This window comes from Podarcis muralis, chromosome 1, assembly GCF_964188315.1.
Source record: "Podarcis muralis chromosome 1, rPodMur119.hap1.1, whole genome shotgun sequence".
In the NCBI taxonomy this organism is placed as follows: Eukaryota; Metazoa; Chordata; class Lepidosauria; order Squamata; family Lacertidae; genus Podarcis; species Podarcis muralis.
Window position 1 is genome coordinate 15,744,680 of NC_135655.1, and position 25,848 is coordinate 15,770,527.

The 25,848-nt window shown below is 45.7% G+C and overlaps 1 protein-coding gene across 2 annotated transcripts in view; it reads right to left on the reverse strand.

The window, feature by feature from the left end:
- The window catches only part of RCOR1 (REST corepressor 1), a 144,763-nt gene that overhangs the window by 63,862 nt on the left and 55,053 nt on the right, over positions 1-25,848 (reverse strand). The window lies entirely within an intron of this gene.

A 25,848-nucleotide genomic window follows, 5' to 3' on the forward strand; every position in this document is an offset into this window, starting at 1 on the left:
GTGTTGCATGCAGGATCGTGGGGCGCGGATGGCACTGTGGGTTAAACCACAGAGCCTAGGGCTTGCCGATCAGAAAGTCGGCAGTTCAAATCCCCGCGACAGGGTGAGCTCCCGTTGCTTGGTCCCTGCTCCTGCCAACCTAGCAGTTCAAAAGCACGTCAAAGTGCAAGTAGATAAATAGGTACAGCTCCAGCGGGAAGGTAAACAGCGTTTCCGTGCGCTGCCCTGGTTCACCAGAAGCGGCTTAGTCATGTTGGCCACATGACCAGGAAGCTGTATGCCGGTTCCCTTGGCCAGTAAAGCGAGATGAGCGCTGCAACCCCAGAGTCGGTCATGACTGGACCTAACGGTCAGGGGTCCCTTTACCTTTACCTAGCATGCAGGATCAGGCCAGTAGTCCATCTAAGTCCAGCATCCTGCTCTCACAGTGGCCAACCAGATGGCTCTGGGAAGCCTGACAGTGGGACCTGAGAACAGCCCTCTCCCCGCCGCCACCCCCATATTGAGAATAACATAAAATAAAAAGAACAGCGCATCACAATAAAAGCAATAACCCATAAAAATACAATAACCCATAAAACGGACACAGTAAATGCTAGGCATGCTTCATGGAACAGGGGGCAGAGAGGCATATCCAGACCTATTAATTACTAGCCAGCCACATGTGCTTCCTTCAACTACGGAGAGCCCAAATCTATGAAGAAATCTGGGGGGAGGGGGTCATCAATGCCATCTCTCAACCTGCCCCACCCACTGTGGATCTCTGAATCTTGCTTCCCCATCAGCCATAGCTGCTGCTGCTGCTGCAGAAAGAAGAGGGAGACTACCTTCCCACATTATCCTGCTAAGGAGCCGGGGGGAAGAGAGATCCATAGGGAGCCGAGCGCAAAAGAGAGAACAAGAAACCCCAAAAGTTAGGTGGCCGCGGCAGGCTTAATTCACCATTACGTGACAAGGCACTGCAAAAGGAGGCTATGCAACACCTTGCCTGTTACGTGCCAAAATGCACTGAGAGAACAGGGTTGAGTTGAGGACACGGCAGCGGTTTCAACAGCACCCCCGTATTTAGTATGCTCGGTGCAGGTTCTAGCATTGATCAAACAATGAGAGGCTAAGACAGGGCAAGATTCCTCCGTCCTCGTCCTCCCCCACCTTCCAAAACCCATTATCATACAGAAGAGCCGGTGCAGATTGCTTGCATACAAATCTGAAGCATCTTCCGAGCTCCAGAACATGGTGACAGCCTAAAACAAACACGGGGAGCTGCGCTTTAGCTTTCCTTTTAAAAAGGAAAGGAAGAAAAGAAGGACATCTGCGGTTAGCAGGTGGCTTTTTTGCTCCCGGTTCATCGGCAAAGCAACTCTGCCATCTTGTGGTGCATATGCGCATCCTTGCTCATAAGGCGCAGTGTGAGGGAAGAGGCCAAAAGCAAGCCTGTTTAAACAAGGCAAGGAAGGCCTCTGCAACTTGTTTTTCTGTTTTTTTTAATTATTATTATTACAGATTTTCTTGATTTACAAAATGTGTGCAATGTCTCTCTCTCGTATTTTTCCCCCCATGTAACATTTTTACTTGTGAGCTCCCAAGCTGAATGCAACTCCCCTGTTTGCTAAGCCCAGGTGGGTTTGCCTTTTAATGACCCTCTGATGAAGTGCTAAATCTATATGGCTAATGGGCTGGATTTGGCTTGCAAATCTGTGATAATCTGACGATTTGGGGACAGAGGCAATTTGCTCCAGTTAGTGCATTTGCAATTTCTAACTAAAGCTTTCTAAAATTGTCAGGGCAGGTGGCATTGCATTTTCCAAAAAACCACCAAAAACCACCCTTAAGAGACCAAGATTGTGGTCCATCTTAGTTGCACAACTTTACCTTTACACCTGAACTGAGAATGGCTTTATACAGTCATACCTCAGGATGAATACGCTTCGGGTTAGGCAAATTCGGGTTGCGCTCCACGGCGACCCGGAAGTAACGGAGCGCATTACTTCCGGGTTTTGCAGCGCACGCATGCACAGACCGTCAAAATGACATCACGCACATGCACAGAAGCGCCGAAACGTGACCTGCGGACACGGGTTACGTTCGCTTCGGGATGCGAACGGTGCTCCGGAACGGATCCTGTTTGCATCCCGAGGTACCACTGTATACTCAAATTCAGGAAATGCTTTTGCAGCTTCTCAGTCCATTCATTACATGAACTATTAAGCATTATAATATACAATCAAAACATCTTAATTAAAAATCTGTATCAGCCACAATTGCTACCCATGTGAATCAATTCAGTTCAATCAATAATTGTTTGTTTTTTGAAAAATACAAAATAAAAACACACAGAGAGTTTTCTCAGCAAATACTACCACCCTCCAAATAACATAAAACTGAGTACCCATTTAACAGCAATACATGAGATTTTCTATATAATTATTTACTGGGGGTACTCAAAGGTACGCAGTACCAATAACCCCCCCCCCTAATGTTGAAGTGTGGCAATTACTGTAACAACGTATTGGTGAGTACTGGCACCTTTACTATTTACAGTGGTACCTTGGGTTACATACACTTCAGGTTACATACGCTTCAGGTTACATACTCCGCTAACCCATAAATAGTGCTTCAGGTTAAGAACTTTGCTTCAGGATGAGAACAGAAATCGTGCTCCGGCTGCAGCGGGAGGCCCCATTAGCTAAAGTGGTGCTTCAGGTTAAGAACAGTTTCAGGTTAAGTATGGACCTCCGGAACGAATTAAGTAGTTAACCTGAGGTACCACTGTATTTATTTTTATAATCATTGGTTGTATACAAATACAGAGACAAAATACGCAACAAAAGTTGAAGGACGAAAGATTGTAAACAATCCAGAAGACAATTAACTGCAAGAACACCTTCTAAAAGTGTGTTATCATTTAAATGCTGGGAGAAGGCTTTGAAGAAACAGATTCAATGGAAAGAAGGGAACAGATTGTTTATTCCTAGGCTGATATTTTCCTAGACAACTTGCTTCCCCCCCCCCCCCCCGCTTTTAGTAGAAAGAATGCAACAAGTCGGTTAATGCAGGCACCGTTTTAATTAAGATTATTGAACAGATCTTGCTGTTTGAATTCCTACTGCATAAATGTTCCTCAAGGAGCAAATGAAAAATGGGTGTTCATTTACAGAATTAAGGATGCACACAGTCCAGCATGGCCAATGAGCATGAATGATGGGAACCGGAAGATGCTACAGCGGCTACCCATGAACTAATATCTTGAGTACTCAAATGAGAATCTGCACTGCTTCAGTACTGGGCTAAACAGACCACTGGTCTAACTCAGTATCCCATGGATCCAAAACTCTCTCTACCAGAAATTCACGTACCATAAACATTTACCATCATATATATTATATACCCCAGTCTTTCTCAGCCTGTGGCTCTTCTAGATAATAATAATAAATAATAATAAATTTTTATTTATACCCCGCCCTTCCCGGTTCAGAAAACCGGGCTCAGGGAGGCTAACAACAAATTTAAAACACTTAATTGTAATACAACATAGAAGCAGCATAAAATACAGTATAAAAACATGAATAACAATAAAATTCAAAGTTCAAAAATCAATTTGGGGGAAATCCATCCAATAAGCATTAGACAGTCACCAGGGCTAGTTGGCTGAATTAGTCCTACTTGGGCCAGTGAGGCGGCCAGGGGAGAATTAGCTGTGGGGTCTCAGAGCAGGTAATCTTCATAAAAGGGGAGGGGGAGGGAAGAGAAGGGAAATAAAAGATCAGGCTGAATTCAAATTAAAGGCCAGGCGGAATAGCTCTGTCTTACAGGCCCGAAGGAAGGAGGTTAAATCCTGAAGGGCTCTAGTCTCGTGGACTACAACTCCCAGCATCCACAGCCAGTGTGGGCAATGGCCAGGGATGATGGGCATTGTAGTCCAACGTCGACTGAAGGTTGTTGGGTAGAGGGAGGCTGTTAATACACAATTTTATACAAGTTCAAGGAATGCTGCTCCCCCCCTCTTTTTTTAACTTTCTTTGAATGTTTGGTATTGATGTCATACATCTTGTTTACTTATGTGCACATTTTAGAATATTGACCCTCATCAACAACAAGCCATGTTCACACAGGTGCGACCAGAAAAAAGGTAGCAAAGCAAAAGAAAGAGAAGATAAGAATTTCAAAAAAAACCACACACCATGTTAAAAATGCTGTTGGGCCCCCACTTCATAACACCGCTAAAATTGAAAGGTTCTGCACTTAGGCAGGAACAACCAACTGCACAAATATGAGATAGGGGAAGCCTGGCTTACTAGCAGTACATGTGAAAAGGATCAAGGGGTCTTGGTGGACCACAAGCTGAACATGAGTCAACAGTGTGCAGCAGCAGTAGCAAAAAAAGAAGAAAAAACTAATGCTATTCTAAGCTGCATCAACAGAAGTATAGTGTCTAGGTCAAGGGAAATAATACAGTGTTACCTCTGGATGCAAACGTGATCCGTTCCGGAGCCCCGTCCGCATCCTGAAGCAAATGTAAGACGCGACTGTGCGTCTGCACGGGTCTGAGTCGCGTTTCGCCGCTTCCGCTCATGCGCTTGACATCATTTTGAGCATCTGTGCATGCGCGAGTGGCGAAACCCGGAAGTAACACGCTCTATTACTTCTGGGTCACCGCGGAGCACAACCCGAAAATATTTAAGCTGAAGCGTATTCATCCCGAGGTATGACTGTAGTACCACAACTGGAATACTGTGTCCAATTCTGGGCACCACAATTTAAGGATATTGACAAACTGGAATGTGTGCAGAGGAGGGCAACCAAGATGGTCAAGGGTCTGGAAACCAAGCTTTATGGGGAATGGTTAAAGGAGCTGGGTATGTTTAGTCTGGAAAAGAGGAGACTGAGAGGAGATGTGATAGCCGTCTTCAAATATCTTAAGTGCTGCCACATGGAGGATGGAGCAAGCCTGTTTTCTCCTGCTCTGGAGGGCAAGAATCGAACCAATGGCTTCAAATTACAAGAAAGAAGATTCCGACAGAACATCAGGAAGAACCTCCTAAAAGTTAAGAGCTGTTCTGACAGTGAAAAGGACTCCCTCAGAATGTGGTGGACTCTCCTTCCTTGGAGGTTTTTAAATAGAGGTCGAATGGCCATCTGCCAGGGATGCTTTAGCTTTGACTCCTGCATTGCAGGGGGTTGGACTAGATGACCCCCAGGGTACCTTCCAACACTATGATTCTAAGAAATCTCAGAGTGAAGAGGCATGACTCAGTGGATCTGCTTTGCATGCAAAAGGATCCCTATGTTCAATTTCTGGCTAAGTAACCAAACAATTAAACCCCTGTGTTGCAAACAATTATCAGTAATATCCCAGGCAACCCGGTGACCAAGTACAACAATGCAATATCAATATAAACTCTTTATAGAATCTATACGGAACATTGAACAATATGAAAAACCAAATAAACAGAAATCTTATAAATCTCTAAAGTCACAAAATGTGCACTCTTGATGGATTCTCTTGAAAACATAGAATTTGAGTTATTGTAAGTTACCATGTATATATACAGGTCACCGTTTCAATAATTCATTTGCATTTTTGCATCCTTCTGCTGTGCTGAAGAAAAATTCTACGAAACAGTGGGCAGATCTGGAATCGCTGTTCACTACGTCTGTTTGCGGACCTCTTCGGGAGCCTTGGACGTCATAAAACAAAGCTTTACCGCTTGTTTTCATCAGATAAGAATCTGACCCATTGCTTCTTTCGGAGACTTGCATAGTCTACAAAGACTTTCAGAGACTTATAAGACTTATGTTTATTTGGTTCTATGTTTTCAAGAGTATCCATCAAGAGAGGACATTCTGTGACTTTAGAGATTTATAAGATTTCTGTTTATTTGGTTTTTCATGTTGTTCAATTTCTGGGTAAGGCTGGGGAATACCCCGTCTGAAAACCCTGGGCCGCCTTGCTGCCACTCAGTTCAGACAATACAGAAGCAAATGGACCAATACGCTAACTCGGTATGAGGCAGCTTCTTATGTACCCACAGAATTCTAAGCACACCATTTCCTCAATTCCATACACAAGGCCTGTGATTAAAACCAAAATATCTTTTACTAATACTGCTCAGATCCACACACACACACACACCCTCACCAGTCCAGTCCAGTTTTCCCAGTTCCGTTATCAAAAGCTGAATAATGCTCTAAGAATAATGTTGTTTTCATCCTTAGGCATGGCAACTTCTGCCACCAACCCTCCCTCTCCCTCTCCCTCTCTAGCTCATGAAAGTTTTACACAGGAGCCCAGCTTCATAAATAGTTCACATTGTGCAAGGCCATTATTCCACTACAGGGTGTAGGTTTTAGCATTGCACTCAGGCACACATGCAAAAGGGTGGATACGCACAGACTTGCCATCAGATTAAGATGCATTAAGAGGGCTACTGATAATGAAGCCTATTGCAAGGGAGAGGGATCACCATGGAGTCTTACCGCTGAAGCAGCAAAAGTAGAAGCCTATTCAACTTCTTGCTGCCCTCTAGGAGAATGGCAAGCAGGAAAGGAAAGTAATGCCCTTCACGGGCTTCTTTGCTGAAAGTTAAAAGGGGCACAAATTGGGAGGAGGGGGCTGGCAAGGTGCAGTGATTAAATCAACTGTGCTCTCAGTCAGGAAGTCCTCTGCTGAAATCTCCCCTCCTCCTCCTCCATCTTAAACTCACTAGCCGTGGCCCTCATCTGTATTATACATTTGAAGCAGCAACATGCCACTTTATAAACAGCCGTGGCTTCTCCCAAAGAATCCTGGGAACTGTAGTTTGTTGAGGGTGCTGGGAGTTGTTAGGAGACCCCCTAGTCCCCCTCGCAGAGTTCCTTGAAAAAAGGAATTGATTGTGAAACCCCACTGCAAATTTATTGTTAAGACCACTTTGTGAGGGGAAGAGCTGGGTCTCCTCGCCACTCCCAGCTCCCCTTAACAAACTACAGTTCCCAGGATTCTTTGGGAAAAGCCACGGCTGTTTATAAAGCGGTATATTACTGGTTTTAATGTGTGCTGCGGATGAGGCCCTAGACAGGCTAGTTTTCTCCCAACCTCAGCCATCCCACTGCAACACAGAAACCGCAATACTGGCCTACCATCCAGGGCTGTTTTGTAAGAAGGGGAAACAGGGGGCTGCCCCTTATGTAAGCTCAGTCTGTTTGTTCCACTAACTTGGAACAGTCTCTCAGGCAGAAGCTCTCTCACATCACCTGCCACCCGGATCCTCCTTTTAATAGGACTGAGCCAGGTGCTGTCTCTATTTTTAAAATTATTATTATACTTATATCCCAACTTTTCTCCAAGTAGCTCAAGATGGCACATACAACTCTCTCCCCCGTTTTATCCTCACAAGAATCCTAAGAGGTAGGTTAGGCTGAGAGGCTGTAACTGGCCTAAGGCGTGAGCTTCATGGTTGAGTGGGGGATTTGAACCCAGGTCCTCGTCCAACAATCTAGCAATTACACCACAATTGTGCTCTACTATGGAGCTGCAGCCATTTCCCGTACAGGCGGACCCTCTAAAATGCTATTATAAATTATTTTTGAAAAGGCACTTCCTTAGTTCGAAATGAAGCTGCAGCAATACTCAGAGACTCTCCTCGCAAAGAGCTCTCGAAGATGCCTTTAAGAGTGCCTTTAAGAGTGGAAAAAGCTTATTAGCACAAAGTACAATGTTCATGTACCAGCGCCACATATTCTCTTACACAGTGTTTCCCAACCGGTGTTCCGCGGCACACTAGTGTGCCGCGATACGTTGCCTGGTGTGCCGCGGGAAAAAATGGCGGGGGGGGGGGAATAAAGGGGGAAAAAATTATTCCCCCACCGCCAGGCGTGGGGCTGGGGCGGGGGAAGCCCGAGCTTCCCCCTCCCCCAGAACGGGACCCAGAGCCATGCCGAAGCTGCGCGCAGCTTTGGCATCGCTCTGGGAGCTTGCAGGGCTGGGGGAGGAGGAAGCCCTCCGCCAGCCTCCAAACCATGTCGGGAGACAGCGGGATGGCGCGCTGCGCCTCTCCCGCTGTCCCCCGAGTTTGCAGGGCTGGCGATGGGGAGGAGCAGGCTTCTCCCCCCGCCAGCCTTCCAGCCAAGTCGGGGGGCAGCGGGAAGGGCGCGCTGGGTTTCTCCGCTGTCCCGGACGGTTTTCAAAAGCCTGCCTTCAAAAGCCGTCGGGGACAGCGGAGAAACGCGCTGCCTTTCTCCGCTCTCCCGGGAAGGCAGGCAGGGGGGAGCAAAGACTTTCGCCCCCGCCCACCTTCAGAAGAGGTCCAGGACCTCTTCTGAAGGCCGGCGGGGGGCAAAAGTCTTTGCTCCCCCCTGCCTGCCTTCCCGGGAGAGCGGAGAAAGGCAGCGCGTTTCTCCGCTGTCCCCGACGGCTTTTGAAGGCAGGCGGGGGGGAGCAAAGACTTTCACCCCTGCCTGCCTTCCCGGGAGAGCGGAGAAACGCACTGCCTTTCTCCGCTCTCCCAGGAAGGCAGGCAGGGGGGAGCAAAGACTTTTGACCCCCGCCGGCCTTCAGAAGAGGTCCAGGACCTCTTCTGAAGGCGGGCGGGGGGCGAAAGTCTTTGCTCCCCCCTGCCTGCCTTCCCGGGAGAGCGGAGAAAGGCAGCGCGTTTCTCCGCTGTCCCCGACGGCTTTTGAAGGCAGGCAGGGGGGAGCAAAGACTTTCACCCCTGCCTGCCTTCCCGGGAGAGCGGAGAAACGCACTGCCTTTCTCCGCTCTCCCAGGAAGGCAGGCAGGGGGGAGCAAAGACTTTTGACCCCCGCCGGCCTTCAGAAGAGGTCCAGGACCTCTTCTGAAGGCGGGCGGGGGGCGAAAATCTTTGTCCCCTCTGCCTGCCTTCCCAGGGGCTTTTAAATCGCCCCGGACAGCGGAGAAGTCCTCCGCTGTCCCGGGCGATTTTAAAATGCCGCCCGCTAGCATTTTAAGATTGCCCCGGACAGCGGAGAAGTCCTCCGCTGTCCCGGGGTTTTTTAAAATGCTGGGGGTGGGAAGAAAAGCCCTTGTCCCCCCCCCAGCCTTCAGAAGAGGTCGGGGGACAGACTGTCCCCGGACCTGGTCTGAAGGCGGTTTCCCTAGGAACGCATTAATTGATTTTCAATGCATTCCTATGGGAAACCGTGCATCGCAAGACGAAAAACTCGCAAGACGAAGAGACTTGCGGAACGAATTAATTTCGTCTTGCGAGGCACCACTGTATCCGGAGAGGCGGCCTTCAGGCGAGTTTTAATTTTAATTTTCCTTCTCCCACTTAATGCCCCACGCTCGCCCGAGCAGCTTGCAGTCCTCGGTAACCACGGCGACCCGAGGGAGGGGAGGGAACAGGGAAGTCGAGGGCGGCGGCGAGCCACGATGACGTCAGTGGGCCACGCCGCCTCGCCCTGGCATGGTGTGAGAGCCCTGGCTAGTGGCGCGAGCTTCAGAATAAGTGGGATCCGCGTGCGCGAGACCGAGATTGCGGGTAAGGAGCTCAGCCCTGGGCAGGAGGAAGCGGGGCCGCGCGTGCGGGCCACATCCCCACAGAGAGCGAGCCTCCCCCGGCCCACCACTCCGGGCAGGTCCACTCGCATGAGGGGGCGGCGATGGCGACGGCCGGCAGCTTGCCTGCAATGCCATCCCTCGAGCAGGCGAGGAGCCCGGAGGCTACCAGATGCGAGTCCTCTTTCCCACCCTGCTCGGGAGTCCAGAGCACTTGGTCGCATTCAGGATCTAGAGTGGGGAAGCGGGGCTTGTGTCTGGGCTGGACACATTGGGCTGCCTGTGCCGCTCGACCTGCGGGGAGAAATCAGGGTGGGAGTCACGACCGTGAGGCAGGGCTGCCAAGTGTGGCAGAAGAGGACACGGCCGTCGCACCTGTCCTTAGGTAGGAGCTTCTTCCGTGTCGACCTGCTGCCCTAAAGTCTTGGCTTTTTTCTTGGCTTTTTGGCGGTTGGCACAGAAGGAAGGCAAGGGGGAGGGGAAAAAATTGAAACTTACACTTTCGTGCGTCCCTCCCGGCGTGACGCTGCACGCTGACGTCACGGGGCTGTAATGGTGGTGTGCCTCGAGATTTTTTTCATGAAACAAGTGTGCCTTTGCCCAAAAAAGGTTGGGAAACACTGCTCTTACACATGCATGCAAGTTTCTGTTTGAAAGGGGGGGTAATGCTTTCCCTAAAAGTTCTTTACACAACATATATACACACACACACACACACACACACACACACACACACATATATATATACACATATACATACACACCATCAGGAAAATGCAAGAGAATTGCAGAGAGTGGGTGAGTAAGAAAGAAGCAGGCAGACAAGGGAGGAACCAAATGATTGAGGGGTGTGTTTGAGGGAGTAAGAGAAAGAGAGTGCACACACATCACTAGCAAGAACAGTTTACAGTGGAATCCTAGCCACGTCAGAAGCAAGCTCCACTAAATTTATAAGTTGGGCTATGATTACAGCCTAAAAATAAATATTCCTATCAGCTTCAGTCAGGAGAAAGTCTTTATGTCAACTGAGTATGTGAAAGAGATTGCTCTTTTTAACTGGTGAATTAATGTATATGTGGAATGACAGTTCCAGTAGTCTAACTGAGAGGGACTGTGGTGAAGACACACCCTCTAGGGCACGGGTGTCAAACACAAGGCCCACGGGCCGAATCCGGCCCGCCAGACCTCGTCATGTGGCCCGTGTAGCCGCCGCCGGCCGCCAGCCTTCACCTTTTATTCTCGCTTTTTTTTTTTTTTTTGACACAAGAAAGCCGCCTCTTCAGCGCATGCGCGGCAGCCTACAAGCCAGAGAACGTCTGCCCTCTAGCAGCGCCGGCCGTTCTACACAGGAAACCTCCACTTTACATGCATTCATGTAAAGTCCAACAGATACAACCGGCCCTTTGAGGGTGACCAAACTGCTGATGCGGCCCCCGATAAATTTGAGTTTGACACCCCTGCTCTAGGGCAAATGAAAGCAAGTCCACGCATTTTTTTCCCCCAGGCATAGGAACATGCCTGCAGTGCAAATCCTATTGCATGTTTTACAGGTTGGCAGAGAATCCACATGAACACCACATGCCATCCCTGGCATGATCTGTGTGCAGACATTACACACAAAAAGATATGCCGCAAAGTTGTCATTAACTAATCAGATTAAGGTTTGGGTTTTCCCCATTTAATTTCAAAATGGCAGCAGCTGATAGCACACTTCCATCTCCTCACTGAGGATTGCTTGCCTGCCCCTCAAAACCAGCGCTATAAATTCCCCAGGTGCGTCTTGCGACTGGCACAGATCCAACTGCGACCATGTGGAGATTTCCGGTGACTGACATCTCCATCTGGCTGGCCCCTCCAGCTGTCTTAAACAGGTAAGCAGAAGAGCTTGTTTACTGCATTTATATCCCAACTTTTCCTCCAACTGGTGTATGGTTCACCCTCCTCCTTAATTAATCCCTAGAAGAACCCTGTGAGGTAGGCTAAGAGGCTGTGACTGACTCCATGAGCTTCATGACTGAGTGGGGATTTGAACTCTGATCTCCCAGGTCCTAGTCCAACACTACACCACACTGGATTCCTAGAGTACTTCTGCTATGGGGCAGCTATATAAATTAAGTAGATAAATAAATATGAGGAAAGCAAAATGTCCCTTAGAGAAGGATCTGAAATGTTTTCCTTGAGGACCTGTAAAAGAGTATAGGGAATTAATTTATAATGAATCGGGGGGGAAGTTTAAATGTACTTTTTTTAAGAAAAGAGTCATTTTTGTTGGGGATAATTCAGATGGAAATTCCCAGGTGTCATAAAAGCCTATTTAAGTATGCCACTACTGCGGCCTGTGTTTTGTTAGCCCAAAAATGGAAAACGAGCTCATTGCAAAATAAAAAGGGGTGTCTTGACATTCTGTTGTGGCGACCATAACCTTGCTTAAGGTGTCATTTGACAGTCAGCTTGTATATCTGAGTTTTTAACACTGCTCAAAATACATAGAAGTTTGGGCTACCATAAATCTGTTGGACTTTCAGTCCCTTTTGGTTGTTTTAACTGCAACAAGCTAACATGGCTACCCCTCTGGAAGCTTCCTCACAGGGTTGTTGGAGAACAGGGAGTGTAGAGTCCATGTAACTCCCAAAGTATATTGTAATAATAATAATAATAATAATTTTATTTATATCTCGCCCTCCCCAGCTGAAGCCGGGCTCAGGGCGGCTAACAACAATAAAATAGTACAACATTCTAAAATCATTCATTATAAAATTAATTCAAATCAAATTGATGGCAATCATTGGGCTAGAGTTCTGTGAAGATTGCCAAAGGAGGGAGTCAGGCTGTGCCCTGACCAAAGGCCTGGTGGAACAGCTGTCTTGCAGGCCCTGCGGAAAGATGTCAAGTCCAGCAGGGCCCTAGTCTCTTGTGACAGAGCGTTCCAATGACAAACCGGGTGCCTACGCGAAGTTCCCATACAGGATTTGAGCACAATAGCACTCTTATTATTCCTAGCAACAGGCATTCAGAGACATTCTGCCTCTGACACCAAAGGCAAAACATTTTACAAGGATAGTTAATAAATTCATGAACGGAGCTGCGAATCTTCAACGGAGAAGAATTAAGAGGAGGAGAGTTACTTTAAAACTATGCGCTGGATTCAGGAATGATGGGATGGGAACAAGGTCTTGCATGACCTCGGGTGCTTTTAGTGCATGTAGCAGCATGTGCTTGGCCCCTGTCAGTTTCCAATGCTAACAAGTTCAAAGCAGCAGCAACACCAAACTATACACGCATCTAGAATTAGACATTCTCCTCCATGGCTCCAAATGCTGCCTTTTCAAAGGACTGTTTGTTAGCAGCCGCTGTGAATTAGCTTTAAGCTTGTTCTCAAGCTTTACAAAAAGAAAAACCACACTCAACTTTGCAGCAGCTCTCCGATTCTCACTCAGCAATAGCCAAAAGGCAGGAAATATCTGGCAAGAGGCCACATCCTGCAAACTGTGCGATGCCTTCAGATTCTCATTGGGTTAACAGCTGCACGTGGGCTGATCCTAATCTATACCTGTAGAGCTACTGTCATCAAAGTCTCAGCATACCAGTCTAGCAACTTCCATTGCCTATCAGCAAGAGACTTCCCAGGACTGTTTCAGAATGTGCTTTAGGTCAGGGACTACAGAGAGACCATTAGAGATGTGAAGGCCTGAGAAAAGAATCAGGAAAAACCAGAGTTTGTTCCAGGTTTTTACAAAGCCTCTCTTTGTTTTCGCTCATCACCAAAAAAAAAAAAGGGGGGGGGGGGAGAGAATGGAATAAATATTTTTTAAAAAAATTATGAAATGATTAACAACATGTTTAAAACAAGGGGGTTCATATATTTATTCCCCCAAAATGATTCCTAAAAGCACATTAACAGGAAGACTTGCCTGTATGGCTATATACAGTATCAGATCATTACAGCCCCTGTACACTGGGGAATTGGGGATGTTCACCCGAAATCTGAACTTCCTCTGCATGAATTGCACTTTTGGGTTAACAGCAAATGTTGACCAAAATCACTCTGCCTGATTAATCACCCTGGTTATTTAAGTTGATAGATAAAAATCTCCATGGCCTTCTGATTTTTAGCTACAGTGGTACCTTGGGTTAAGTACTTAATTCGTTCCAGAGGTCCATTCTTAACCTGAAACTGTTCTTAACCTGAAGCACCACTTTAGCTAATGGAGCCTGCTGCTGCTGCCGCGCCGCCACAGCACGATTTCTGTTCTCATCCTGAAGCAAAGTTCTCAACCTGAAGCACTATTTCTCGGTTAGCGGAGTCTGTAACCTGAAGCGTATGTAACCTGAAGCATATGTAACCTGAAGCACCACTGTATTTTGAACCATGATGAAGAGATAACGTAACATGGATTTTATTTGTATGCTGCTTCTCCATAGTTCAAACCACACTCAAGACAGCTTACAGCTTGAAAAAACACATAATTACAACATAACAAAGCTAGCCATAAACAATAAACAAAACATCAAAAAGTACACAAGCAAACTGAACTTCACATAAATCATAAGATCTAAAATAAAAGGCACAAAAATTAGTATCAATAACACCAACAACCCTTCCTAAACAATACCCCAGCCTAATATTCTGTAGCCTCAGCATTTGTAGTTGGAGTCCGTCCAGGTAGAAAAAGGCCTGCAAGGCAGAGAGCAGGTCTTCCAGGACTCACAGCCAAGATGGATGTCTGAAACTGTGTTTACGAGCATGGGAAGCTGTGTCATCCCAAATCAGACCTGGTCCATCTACACTAACTGGCAATGACTCTTAGAGCAGGGTTCTCTCCTAGCTATAACCTGTAAATACCAATGGATTGAAGCTGGGACCTTGCATGCAAGTTCTAAGAGATTGGCACTGTGGTCTAAACCACTGAGCCTCTTGGGCCTGCCGATTGGAAGGTCGGTGGTTCGTATCCCTGCGAAGGAGTGAGCTCCCGTTGCTCTGCCCCAGCTCCTGCCAACCTAGCAGTTCGAAAGCACACCAGTGCAAGTAGATAAATAGGTATCATTGTGGTGGGAAGGTAAACGGCGTTTCCGTGTGCTCTGGTTTCCGTCATGGTGTTCCGTTGCACCAGAAGTCATGCTGGCCACATGGCCCGGTAAACTGTCTGTGGATAAACACCAGCTCCCTTGGCCTGAAAGTGAAATGAGCACTGCAACCCCATAGTCTCCTTCGACTGGACTTAACTGTCCAGGGGTCCTTTTACCTAAGAGATCCCCATGTCTGCCAGCTCTCCATTAAAGAGAAATGAGCAAGACATGCATGCCAGCCTGTTCCCCTGAATCCACAGTAAAAGTCCTTCCCAAGTTAGCAGAAACGGAGGTATTTCCCCCAATTCTCAACTCCCCCTAACCACCTTCCTAGTCTGGGAAAAGGTGATGATTTCCTTTTGTTAAGTACTAGGCCAGACAAGAACCCCAGGGCCTAATCTGATTGGATTAAAATATTTACAATTAAAGGCATACTATAATTAGAAAGTAATTGCCAGTAAAGATTAGAATTCTTTTGTTTTTTTACGTAACTTCGCATACTGAAATATAGTTTAAGAAACTTAAAGGGGGGGGGCATGTCACAACAATTGTTTCCCAGGCAGCTTTCTCTGCAAATTAACTACAAATTACCTAGGCCTTCTTTGTCCCATACACACTTCTCACATATAGGTTGCAATCCTACGTACGGTTATCACGAAGGGTGCATTAATTGGGGCATTTTTACATAGGACTGCACGTACATAGGACTGACAGAAGCTAGAAGTTCACACTCGCCGGTAAAAGAACATCACAATCTAATATTTTAAGCCATATGCCAATAGTCAGCATCTGAATTCTGAGGCTGAATTGCACACGAGAAACTCCAGAACTTCGGCAATGGAAAGTGAGACCTGCATTAAAATGTTGCAGTGTGGTGTGCTCCTGTTCACTGTTCCAGCCAGCCAACCACAGCAGCAGCTGGGATGCAGTGGGGACTGATAGGTCGCAAAGGCAGGGAAGCCAACAGTAGGGGGAGCCAGAGCCAATATAAAGCAGATCTTTTTGTCCCCATCCTCTTCCCTGTTGAGTTCCAAAAGGGGCAAGTCTGGGACTAAGGAGGAGGAAGCAGACAGTGAGTGCAACACCCCCCTGGACTGGTTTAAGGCAGGCAGGCAAGCAAGCACAGGCTGAGAGCAGAATGTACCCAAAAGCACCACCCTCCACTGGTCAGTCCTCCTGCCTGATACATTCTATTTCCAAACCCACTTGGCCCATGGCCATGAAACACCCATTTGCGGTGTTCCCACTATTAAGATTTTTGGTACTCCTGCAAACCTCAATTTTCCCCAAGCTGGGTAATACCTCCACGTCTTGTGTGGGCTCATGCCATTTGGACTAGGTGAGCGATGGCACTCACAACCCTGGACATCGGAAACAGAGCATGATGCACCAAATTAATATCACCTTCAAACCTTGGGTTTAATCACCTGCTTCTCAGGTCACATGCTCGAATAGTCTGGCTGAAGCTAAGGCATGCTTAATCCCAGGATTCCCTGACTCTCAAAGTTCACTGAACGCTCTGGAATTTAGGTTACAGTCAGCCTTTCTAATAATCCTTCCACACACCCCTTAAGTGAATAACTCTTGTACACATTTATTCATAAATATAACGAGGGCGGGGGTTACAGAAAAAGAGAGGGGAAAACAGCACTTGTTTTACTGAAAAAAGTAAATGTCTTTAGACCACAGACCAACTTTTCCAAGTATGATGCTGTGTTTTAAACACCCATCAACCCCGGCCAGCATTTTGCATGGTCAGGAATCATCTGTGGTGGAGTGGTCTTGGGGTTGAGGGGGCTTCAAACACCTGCAGGGTCCCAGTTTCCAAGATCCTAGAGCCCCTCCATCAGCAAGAAATGAGAGTTTTTTTAGCCACCATGTGCACCAAAGCTAGGAATTTAGGAACACTGAAAACTTAAAAAGTGCATCCATTGCAAGGGATTGTTATGCAAGTTCTGTTACGCAGAGTGACATTTCATGGAAAACACAGTGTCACTCCAAAGAAGATATTAAAGGTAAAGGGACCCCTGACTGTTAGGTCCAGTCGTGAACTCGTGGACGACTCAGGGGTTGCGGCGCTCATCTTGCTCTATAGGCCGAGGGAGCCGGCGTTTGTCCGCAGACAGTTTCCTGGTAATGTGGTTAGCATGACTAAGCTGCTTCTGGCGAACCAGAGCCGCACAGGGAAACACCATTTACCTTACCTACAGCACCTCTCCTTTATGTTAAAAGTATAGCAATGTCAAAGTAGTTAGATTCAGCCCCTTTGTATTCCCCTGTTTTAAGCCTTGAGTCGCTTAGGAGACTTTTTAGCGCATAAAGCGCCTGATAAATGCAATCAATCAATAAGTAGTGGATGAACAGGATGGTGGATGCATTAATGACTGACTGCATTAATTCCAACTGCAGGACGTCACACTTTTTATCTGAGCTGATTTCTGCTTTTCCTGTACGTTTGCCTCCCAGACACGTACTTGCTTCTTCCAAGGTTTTCATTATTCAACACTTATTCTCCCATCTCCTCCCCACCCCCCTGGCAGACCATAATATAGGGTTTGCAGGAGAAACAGGTGGAGTCTACTTGCCTTTGTCCCCTTCCTAGATCATTATCTTTTAGTATTAAGATGTGTGCAACAGGATGCAGCTAAGCAGCAGCAGAAAGAAGGAGGAAGTGGGAAGAAGGCTCAGAAAACCCCTGGGAAGACCTCACCACCACCACATACAACTTTTGCACAGAAGGCTGCAAACAAGAGCAAAGGCACAGAGCGGCCAACGGAGGCTGCATACTTGCCATATATTTAAGCAGATCTTTTTCTCGCAAAGGATTCTGGGGACTGCAGCTTGTCAAGAGTGCTGGGAATTATAGCGCTGTTGGGCGTAAAACTACAGTTCCCAGGATTCGGTAGTGGGTGTGCACATTTTGAACGTGCAGTGTGTATGCCGTCTTGCAAACAACCGGTGGGCTGAGATCAATGTTTAATGAAGCCTTTGCCAACCTTGCCTGGTGCTCATAGGAGTGGCAGTTCAAAATATCTGGAAATATTACCATATTCTGTTGTAATGTACTATGAACTGAAACATCCTGATTCATTTGCTTCTCGTCAATCTGGGACAGTTTAAAATGTGGTAACCCAGGACCTATGCAGGCTCCCAGCTGTGACTTCTTGCAGCAGGTGAGGCAAGAGCTTGATTAATTAAAAACGAAGGAGAATGCTTTTTGTTTTAAGTGCAGGCAAATCCTAGCTTCCTTTCATAGGGTTGCAGCCATCTTTAGTTCTACTCAGACCCACTGAAAAGAACAGATATGACTAAGTCACACTTATTAATTTCAGGGGGTGTAGAGAACAGAATTTTGCTTGATACAACCCTTAAGTCTCCATTTGCAAAATCTCGATCAGCAGCAGGCCTTTACTGGCAGATAAATTTGGTGAGACTAGGGCCTGGGAGATCAGGGTTCAAATCCCAACACAGCCATGACCTTAGGCCCCTTAGCTTATAGCCTACCTCAGAGGTTTGTTGTGAGAATAAAAATGGGGAGAAGGGAAACTACTACTACTACTACTACTACTAATAATAATAATAATAATAGCAGCAGACTGTCTCCTGCAGACACTCAATAGATTTCTGGAAGACTTCTGAAGCACTTCAGGTAAAACTTAACACGACGGGAGAATATTCGTATCTGACCTTCATCCGTCGTATCAGAGCAGCAAGAAACACCAAAAAAAAAAAAAAAAAAAGAAATAAGGAAATCACATCGTTCTGACCACAACCACCACCAAAAACAAAGCAAAGCCAACTTAAAAATAGCACCTGGGATTCCGGTACTGTTTATCATCTGTTTCTGTTTAGGGCAATTCCCTAAAACTTCCTACATGCAAAAACACACCTTGTTCATGTTTTGCCGGTGGAGAGTATGATCCCGCCATGTGGAATAAAGGCGGCAACTACATCATGATGTCTTGCAAGAGAAAAGAATTCCAGGATAGGGTGTATGTGTGCTCTGAGTTTTTTGTTCGGCTAAACTGAGGACTCTGAAGGGGAGCTGGCTATGCTAGTTATATGGGCAGAGGGCAAAAAAGAGAGAGAGAGAGAGAGAGAGAGAGAGAGAGAGAGAGAGAGAACCGAAGCAATGTATTAATTCAATGGAGGAGACCACCCCAGGCCAACCCAGGCCTCCTCCAGTTGCCATGGCAACAAAGTATTGATTTTCCTTTTCCTCCGGCCCCCTCTAGTGTGAGGATTCAGTATTTTGAATCCACTGTGCCGCTAATGACATCCAACAAACACTGCTAAACTAGTACTGAAAATAAACAACAGAAATGTGTGTGTGTGTGTTTGTGCGTTACGGGCGACACTGAGGCAAACTGCCCATTAAATTACTTTTAATAACTAGGAGCATGGCGTGGGAGGGGAGGGAAATGGGAAAAGAAGCTGCAATTAATATGGAAACTTTTATTTCAATTTTGTATTTATTTTTTTCCACTGGGGACAAGGCCAGCTAAATGACTTTGAGGACAGTAACAATAGGACTAACAAGTGCGCACCTGCATTTCAGTGCAAATTGCTGTTTTCAAAAGTTCTGCATTTGCTGCCCATTGCTTCCAATGGGTCCTCACCGTGTGTGACTAAAATTGGGTGCCACCTTTTTATTAATTAATTTATTTATTAAATTTGCGTGCTGCCCTTCATCCATAGATCTCAGGGTGGTTTACTTTCAACATTCTACTGTAAACTAATATTATTGTTTGAATGCATGAATTCAAATTCAGCTGTAATACAGAACAGAATTCGTTTACAATGCTAAATGTAAACTGTAAGTGGGGACCCCATTGTTTTGTCAGTCCTCCCTTTGACTTGCCACTTTGCCACCAAGCTGGTGTGTATGTGGTGGGGTCCCAAATCGTCCGAAAAATATGGGATGTGACAAGGAAGGTTGTAGAGGAGGAGGAAGAGTGCCAAAGACCAATTGAAATCATGGTTTCACATTGCATGAGCAATAGGGAGAGCTTTTTGCACCTTTGGTTCCAAGCAAAGGAACGATCTCATACGATGCCCGGAGTATGATTTAATTGGATATAAACTCAAGCAGTTTATACCGATCTTCCTCTAGACCAGGGTTTCCCAAACTTGGGTCTCCAGCTGTTTCTGGACTACAACTCCTATCATCCCTAGATAGCAGACCCAGTAGTCAGGGATGGTGCGAATCGTAGTCCAAAAACAGGTAGAGACTCTTTACAACGCAAAAAAGGTTATTGTAATGAAGTAGGCTTTATATCAATGGGACGCAGGTGGCGCTGTGGGTTAAACCAGAGCCTAGGGCTTGCCGATCAGAAGGTCGGTGGTTCGAATCCCCATGATGGGGTGAGCTCCCATTGTTCGTTCCCTAGCCAACCTAGCAGTTTGAAAGCACGTCAAAGTGCAAGTAGATAAATAGGTACCGCTCCAGCAGGAAGGTAAACGGCGTTTCCGTGCGCTGCTCTGGTTCGCCAGTAGTGGTTTAGTCATGCTGGCCATATGACCCGGAAGCTGTCTGCGGACAAACGCCGGTTCCCTTGGCCTATAGAGCGAGATGAGGGCCGCAACCCTAGAGTCATCCACGACTGGACCTAATGGTCAGGGGTACCTTTACCTTTACTAATGCTGCAGTTAAGGAGCCATTAATCTTTTTATGTATTATAATTTTAAGGTTGCGTTGGTTTTTTTACCTGCACTTTAAAATTATTTTTAAAATAAATTTAATGCAAATATTAGATTTTTAACCTTTATATACTTTTTACTATTTATTAATGTAAAATAGGATAATGTATAAGAGTGTTCTGTATGAATATTGCATAATCTTAACATATATTTAAAATTGTTTCCTGTTTCACGCACTTGAGGAGATGAGACCAAAGGTTCTCAAATGGCTTGTTAACTTTGTATTATTTATTACGATTACTTTATATACTGCTTCACACCAAAACAGGCTTCTGAGCGGTTTACAAGTATAAAAGCCAATGATTCTAGCCTCTTCCTTCTCTCAACCTTGTAATTCCATTAAGTTTTGATATTATGCCAATACACCACACTTTTTTCCACCTCTGCTATTAATTATATTGTCATTGTGTGATAATTGTATTCTAGCTTTGCCCTATGATCGTACGGGGCAGAGCAGACTAAAAATAGTTTTATTAAAAACAAAGAAACAGACACTTCTGGTATGTTACTAGTAGTCAAAGAAAAGTCTTGTGTGTTTGAGGCATTGCTGGGGAAAATTTCCCCTGCAGTGGCTTAATCAAATATGTTCATGTTTCCTAACAATGCTCTTAGAACAGCTATAAGGTTTTTTAAAAAATGGAGGGGGAAACTTAAATATCTGTAGATCCGCATCTCACTCTGTTCGCATTTCCTTGTTTCCAGTAGTTATTCTTGAGGAAAGCTGGTTTTCTACTTTACAAGTAACAAGCCCCATATTATTAGCCACAAAGGTCCAGAGTAATTTGACTTTATTTTTAGGTGCAGCCTGCAGCCATTTTGAATCAGTGTGGAAAACTTGCTGTTGGCTCCAGTTGGGTGTACATAGCGATCTGTACTTGGATTCCGGCTAGCGTTGCAACGTTTACTTGACTAAAATTTTTCGATCAGCCAGCAGTCGATGGCTGGGACTGACGGAAGGTCGTAGTCTGAAACATCTTGAGGGCACCAGGTTGGGGAAGCAGGTCGCAGATGATAATTAGTCTGTGTGTTTTTGTGAATACCTTTATATTCAGATATAGATATAGATGCTTTCAAACTGCTAGGTGGGTAAGAGCTGGGACCGAGCAACAGGAGCTCACCCCCTCGCGGGGATTCGAACCACCGACCTTCCGATTGGCAAGCCCTAGGCTCTGTGGTTTAGACCACAGCGCCACCCGCATCCCTGCGAATTGCAGCATTACAAAGTACTAATATTCAACCAAAGCTCAATGAAACAGGTGGATATCTGCCTAATACTCTTCATAGTACAGGAACACCAAACTTAGGTTTGCGACCAAATGCACGTGCAACAAAAGGCTGCAGAAAAATTCGCATTCAATATTGACCTGTGTACATATGAACATAGGCTGCCCAACATGTGTTGTTTGGTGCTATGGAAATGAGCCCTGTGCTATATGATCCATCTCTGGGAATTATCCACTTAGTTACTTCCTGGTTTGCTGCTGCCCTTGAACAACTACAGCTATGGTTTGTGCTTGACCAGCTAAGTCCTGGTTCAGGAGAAAATTCAAACAATAATTTGCAAGTTTGGATATACAGTGGTACCTCGGGATGCGAACGGGATCTGTTTCGGAGCCCCATTCGCATCCCGAAAAGAACGTAAGATGCGACAGCGCATCTGCGCGTGCCGCGTTTCACCGCTTCTGCGCATGTGTGTGACGTCATTTTGACCATCTGTGCATGTGCAAGCGGCAAAACCCGGATGTAATGCACTCCGTTACTTCTGGGTCTCTGCGGAGCGCAACCCAAAAGCGCTCAACCTGAAGCGTATTTATCCCAAGGTATGACTGTAACTACAAGCTATGATTTGTATGTTTTATAACCGTCAGGACATAAATATTTTAAATAATAATATAAGTAAATAAAGGCATGAAGCAAAAGTAGGAAATACTGTAACTCATTAAGCCAAGGAAGAAAGAGAGGGGGAACATGTGATCCAGAGGTTCAATCACATAATGCCAAACCAGGGCAGGATAGTATGCAACCAATGAAGCTTTGAATCCACTTTCTCCCTTTCTTTCCTTCAGCTTCATGCTCTTAGCAAGCCACAGTTTGCACAAGAAACTATGGTTTGCCAAGAACCAGAACTAAATGAAGGATCCTGAGCAGACAAGGGGAGGATGAAACATGTGGACCCAAATATCATTCATGCAGTAACAGCGCCAAACCATGGGTTCCCTTTATGTCTGACACTGCCTAGTATTTGATTAGATCCACTGGTTCTGGAGTTAGAGAAGAGAGACAATCCAAGTTGAACTCCCTGGTATTAATAAAATGTACTTTGGCTATGTAAATTATTCCCAGCTTCGCTTTTCCTTCAGTTTCTTGATGTGGGTGGAGAAGCCTTTGATCAGAATAACACTCCCCTGTGTATCGCACATTAAAGTGGCACTTCAAATGCTCCTGGCGGGCATTTTTTTACAACAACAACAACAAACAAAAAGTCTACAGCCAGGAGAAGTGCGGTAACTTCAGAAAAGTGCACACATACGTACATTATAGACTTTCAACAAGGTGGTATGGCCTTCTACCCTCAGTGGAGATAGGTCAATCAACCAGAGAATGCATGCAGAGAATTGCACGTGCCATTACAGAAATTCATGTACAGGGACCTGCAAATTGTGTCTAGTCTTGGCAGCCCAGAGTTGTTTCTTGTGTTGGACTACAACTCCCACCATCCCTTGCACATAGGCCATGCTAGTGACAAGTTGGAGTCCAACTTGGAGGGCAGCTCTGGAGAGCACTATGTTGGCTGTCACTGCATTAAATCAGTCTCATCTCAGGCTATTTGTCCCAAAAATGAACACCTAAGGGGGGGGGGGAGGAATTGATAATTTTTCTGATGCCCTCGAGCAGAGAGCTGTACCCTTCCAGATGCTATGGGGCTCCAACTCCCATCAGCCCCAGCCAGATTCACCAATGGTAAGGGATGATGGGCAATACAGTTCAGCAACTTCTGAGGGACCACAAGTTCCGCCGGTCATCCGCAGCTTGGCCATCCTATAGCGAAGACCCCGGAAGAGAGAACTTACTCTGCCTTATCGTGATTTAACCTTGCAAGTCAGTCGCTGTATAATATTTATAGAAAACTGGAAGGAAAACAACAGACCAGGCCTTCTGCTCATTTGGGAGGCAGGTGTTATAGCTCCTTGGAAAACTGTAGAGACAGGTCCGGGGCCCATGTGGTCATAACTGCCACCTTTCCCTATGTTCCAATTTATTTATTTTTCAATTTGCGTTGTCTTGGTTATATTTAAGGCGGCACCAACAGTTTTTGCCCTAAAGTGCACTGTAACAACTTTTAGAGAACATCAGCTCTACGCTTTTTTCTGAGGAGCTCAAATTAGAACGCATGCTAATTTGCAGATGCAAAACTTCACAAGATCTCAGAAAAGCTTCGTCCCGTGGAAGTATAAAGGGGAAGGAGAATAAAGAACAAGAGCTGCAAACCTCCTTCTACCCTATCAGAACTGAGAGCCTTAAATCACTTTCCAAAAAGTTCTATCCCTCATGGTTGGATAAGGCAACGGAATGTACCTGAAGAATACAAAAAGGACATTAATAAATCATAATTATGTTGTTGTTGTTTTAAAATATGAGTGTCTGTATAAGCTGTTCAAAAGTTGGAACTATTCAGCAAAGCTTGCTGCTCTTCAAAGCATTTTCTGTGTTTGGACAATGTTCCTTGCAACAGCATATGGTGAAAATATACCGTATTTTTTGCTCTATAAGACGCACCAGACCACAAGACGCACCTAGTTTTTGGAGGAGGAAAACAAGAAAAAAAATATTCTGAATCTCAGAAGCCAGAATAGCAAGAGGGATCGCTGCGCAGTGAAAGCAGCAATCCCTCTTGCTGTTCTGGCTTCTGGGATAGCTGCGCAGCCTGCATTCGCTCCATAAGACGCACACACATTTCCCCTTACTTTTTAGGAGGGAAAAAGTGAGTCTTATAGAGCAAAAAATATGGCAATTAAAACCAGAAGAAAATGCCTCCTCACACAGGCACCTTTTACTTTTCATGTATATCCCAGTTTTTCCATGTTATTTGAAGGTGCACAAACTACAGCTACAGGTAGAGTCAGTTAGCTGACCTAACTTACTTACTAAATCTGACTGACAACAAGCCCACACTGCAAGGGTGTCGCAACCTGGCTGAACAAATCGAAAACACCTAACTCAATCTATGCTGAATGCTAACAGCATCATTTAAGATTCACAAAATATGTTCAGTGGCCAGTCATTACTATTTCCAAGCATATACTGGGATGATCTGAATGTAGCCAGGTAACAGCAAACCTCACAGAATGCACATCCAACATGCAATTTGGCCAGGTTAAAAATAGAGCAGAAAAGGATGGGGAGCCTCAGACCAAGGTCCATCAAGCCTCTGTAACTGACCCTCATGTGTTTCTCTAGGGCAAGGCCTCAGGCCTTCTCCAACCACACCTGCCACTGGCCCAAAGGAAGAACTGTGTAGCAGGAACAATCCTTCCTGCCTGCCTGGCCCAAATTTTATCACCTGCTCTGTTTCCAGATATGATGTGGTGGGGAGTCAAGACAGAATCTGCACAGGCAAAACTACAGAACTGTGTTATAAGAGATGTAATTTGTGCTTGTCTTTCCCCTCTTCCCTCCCCTTCTTTTTTCCTCGTGTGTCATGGCTCCCTGAATGAGTCATCAGTTTTTGCAAGCCACTCCAGGAAACTTTTTGGCTAAGAGAGAGGGTAAAAATGCTTTCAATAACAAACAAATGTTCTACTGTTAGTTAGTTTGGGGGCTAATAATCACAGCTGTCAACCTTCCCTTTTTTTGCAGGAAATTCCCTTATTCCAGCGCCGTTTCCCACTGCTTCCCGCTGCTATCCCGGATTGTTAGATATCCCGTAGACTGTCTCCAGGACAGGTGAGGCTGCTGGTCCCTTATTTTCGAGGCTGCTGATCCCTTATTTTCAAATCTGAAAGTTGACAGCTATGCTAATAATGCAAATTTGAGTGGCCATTCCACATTTTAAAAAAGTTTTTTTTTATAAAAAAAAAAGTCAGTAAGAAAAGTGCAGATAACCTATTTTCAGTCACCCTGATATTTTGGGGGATTCTTATCGGAAACTTGTTAACTAAATAGCAGGAATGGGAATACTTGCCTCTGAACAGTTACTCCCCACTTTATTCTTAGGGACAACCCTGCTCCCAACAAACTTTACTCCTGCAGCTGAGCTGCCATTATTTTTTCCTTCCTCCCTTTCCAAACCAGTAAAGCCAATGGCACTTATCCTTGACCAATGCTTCATAGAACACGTCCAGTAATTTAGTGAGAATTCTGGGAAGCTTGCATTCAGAATTTTCACAAGATGTGTGATTAGGAAATGAAGGAATTAAAGATGCTTTCTCCATCCAGAGGTTTTTGACAACACCTCCCATCAGCCTCAGCAAACCTTGCGTAAGGTTGTGTTACATCACAGACTCAAAATTCCACTTAAAGGACAATGAAAAGACAAAGTAGGTTACAGCTGTAGTCTCTCCCCAGTGAGAAAGCATCCTGGTATT